Source organism: Solanum tuberosum, unplaced genomic scaffold (assembly GCF_000226075.1).
Source record: "Solanum tuberosum cultivar DM 1-3 516 R44 unplaced genomic scaffold, SolTub_3.0 scf00188, whole genome shotgun sequence".
Lineage (NCBI taxonomy): Eukaryota > Viridiplantae > Streptophyta > Magnoliopsida > Solanales > Solanaceae > Solanum > Solanum tuberosum.
Genome location: NW_006239119.1, coordinates 1,075,893 through 1,079,732, shown reverse-complemented (window position 1 = coordinate 1,079,732; position 3,840 = coordinate 1,075,893).

Here is a 3,840-nt window from a genome sequence, read left to right as displayed (position 1 = left end):
AATCCTTTATTTAAAACTGAAAAATCTCTTCACAAATAGTTCAATTCCATCATTAATGGTTGAATTTTCTTCAACTTTCTTCCGAATCTGAGACGAAAAAAAGGATAAAAACTAAAGAAATTAAATAAGAATATGTAATTTGCTATTTCATTTTTTTCTTTAAAAACGTATCTGCATTTATTTTTAGTTGAATTAAGAAAGACGATGGATTAAACAACTGATAATGGGGACAATGGGTGGATGAAAGCAGTTTGAATAGAGGAGGTTGTAGCCTGACAGGGTGGGCGGACATGCCCTTTGTTTTCTTTCTTTTCTTTATAAATTTTTAATTATTATTTTAAATCAAAAATGGCATAAGTACTTCATTAATTTATCAATTTGTCACGTCACCGCGAGTGTGTTACACACATTTTTTTACTTTTAGCTGATTGTTAAAAAAGTGTTCAAATGGTTCAGATTCAAGTTGGTAGCGGTGTTCAATAGGTATAAGGTTAAGTTGAGGTTTTCAAGTGAATTATGCGGACAACTTTAAGTGGATGTGAATGACTTAAGCCTTAATAAAATATAGGGCCTACTTCCCCAAAAATATATTTTCTAGAGGGAGATTATTTTAGCCTAATATATTTTTTGAAGTGATTATCTAGCCTCTAAACTAATCTCAAATTCATTTAGGAGCCCCAATTGATCAGATTTCCCTTTTTCTCTACCTAAAGGCCTAAATGAATATTATTTTAGCCTTTTGAAACTTCATTTAGAAATTCTAAACTATAAGTTTTCCTTTTCCTCAACTTGAAAGGCCTAAAAGAATATAGATTTCCTCTTCTTCAACTTAAAAGGCCTAAATAGATATTTTAAGTGAACTTAACGTTAACCTATTTTCAAAAAAAATATAGATTTTCTACCATTTTTTGTTCTAAAAATGTTTCCAAAGGCTTACAACAAAATTTTCAATTTGTTAGCAAATAACGTTAGCCCATATAAATAACCTCCAAAATAAAGACAGACAATTTTATACATCAAAACTTAAGTTTTGTGCAAATATATATAAGAGTTAGTTAGCATATCAAAACAATATAATCAAAGTCGTAAAAAGAAAGGCTAAGAAATGTTGGATTTCTATTTATGAGACTCCAAGCCTTGCGATGATCCTAATTGCTGTTGACTCAATATTTTGGGTAAAAAACGAGTTCTAAAGTAGAAACTCCAGCCCTCCGATTGTACATGAAACATAAGAAGAATAAGGAGATAAAGTGTGAGTAATTGATGAAGTAATTGAAAGTGACATGACAAGATCAAATGGATAAAATATATATTAGGGAAATAATGATTTCTTAAGTAAACAAAAGCTAAGGTCGAAGCGCACAGCTGATCAAGTAAACAAAATCCCCCTCATTCACAAAGAGCTGAGAACAATTTCTCATTCGACTTTCCAAAACATAATATCTATATTGGAATTGTAGAATTTACATTGATCTATAAACAAGATAGTTAGTTATGCTATAAAGTTTAAAGTTATAAAATTTCATTCTAATTTGTAGACCCAAAAAGAGATTTTTGTAAACTCACTATCGATCGGCCCCAATATCCGAGCACTCAAGAAAACATAAAATCTCACAGTGGACAGCAAACATTCGTAGAGTTTTAAGCCTTTTGAAGTCCTTTTCGAACTAGACTAAAGGTCGCCAATATAAAGATACTCATACCAACAAACATACACAAAAAAAGTCAGATAACCAAAATGATGTGCAAGTATTACAAGGATTTCACAGTAGACAGCTAACCATGCTTACATAAATCTTTGAGGGTATTAGATAATCCCAACAATTGACCAGCCAAGTTACTTTAAAAAAGAAAGTATTTCAAAACTATACAAAAATAAGCACCTTTTTAAATGTGGTCTAAAATTTAAAATCACTATCCTACACTTATTCATTCAATATTGGATCTTGATTATGTTAAAAATAAAAGAAACACAAACATTCATCAAATTTCTTAATGCGATGAAGAGAAAAAAAATAAGTGAGCTTCATTCTTTGAAGCTCAAGAACGTAAAAAAAAAAAACAAAAACAATAACCCATAAATATTGATCACATTTATATAGTTATTCTCATAGTCAAATTGATAAACAGAACCACAACAAAAGTAAAGTGAGAGGAAATATTTTTACCTTGTGTTGAGCAGCAAACAAGGACTTGGATGTCAAGGATTCCGATCGATTCATGGATTTTTTTCTAGCCGATTTTGGATCCTTTTTCTTTTTCGATTTCTTGGTGGATTTTTTAGATCATTTTTTGGGATTTTTTACTTATGTTTTTTTTCTTCTATTTTTACCTCTGTTCTTGAATTAATTTTGGACGATTTTTTATTATGATTCTTTGATCGTTTCTTGAATAATTTTCGGATGTTGTTGGATTTCTGGATCGTTGCTGGATGTCCTTTTGGAGGAGAGAACACTTGCCTTTTATAGGCAAAAAATGGACTTCAAATCCAGATTTGAAATCTGAAAAATCGTTGGAGACAGAGAGTTGCAATTAGATATGAAAAATCAGCTATTACCTTTTCAAATTTCAAGCTGTTGGACCAATTTCGACCACAAAATTTGAATTATTTTGGATAAAACATTAGCCAAAATAGAGGTGTAGATGGTGTAGGGATCTGTTTTCTTATCAAAAAAGTTGATACAAGAGATATAAAGTTGATGGAAAAGAGGGAGCATCAATGAGGAATAGAGGGAGAAGGCCGAAATCTACTGGAAATTGCTATTTTCCGATGGTCCGTCAGTGACAATATTGATGGGAAGGAGGAACTGCATTCTTGGAAACAACTTTGTTCTGGGGAAGGAGAAAGGAGACTGAACGTCTCTTTCTTTTCAGATTGGATTGTAGGGCCCTTTTGGGAGAAATGAAAAGTCTTTGATTTAATTTGGATCGTCTGATCGTTTGGTCGGACGGTTAATATATATATATATATATATATATATATATAAATTCATAATAGTAAAAGGATGGATTAATTAGAGCCCTTAGATTAAATTGGATGGTCAAGGTTAAAGCTAAATAAGCACAATCCATGTGCTTCCTACGTGGCATAAACTGATTGGCCGATTTAAAGAGACATGGATTGTCAAGTTTTGCTCCAATTAAATTATTTAAAATATAACCCCTCCTTTAATAAATAATCATAATTTATTTAAGGCAAAAGGGTCTGATGGACCCTTAGACTTGTATGTGTTTGTATTGTGGATCCTTCTACTTAACTTTTTACCAACTAAACCCTTAAATTCAATGAAAAAAATTATATTTAAGCTTCTCCTACCATGTGTGTAGCTCACTTTCCCTTGAATAGATGACATGTCAAATTCATGTCACATAAATTAATACCACATCATTATTATCGTTATTAACTATTTTTAAAATTATTAATTAAAATACTACATAAAATGTAAAATAATTATTTCAAATAAGATTCATATTTTTCTCACCTTCCTCCACCTTCCATTCAGCTTACCACCAACTCCCCCAACCCACAACCAAGCCTCACAATCACCATTACCATCACCTCCATCCTTTTTTTCCATTCATTTAATTTTATCTTCATACAAAAGAAAAGAGACATTGAGAATAAAAGTCTTAAAAATAAAATCTTGGAACTTGAAAATATACAACTAACACCAATATAATCCCCAAGAAATCAGTCGTAATGCTAGCTGGAATCACTAGCAATAGATAAATGAGAGAATGACTTAGACAAAATGAAGATTGATTAGAACGTAAAGTTCGATGTCGATTTGTGGAGACTGAGAAAAAAATCAAAATTTGGTCTTTGAAAATTCTAGTGTG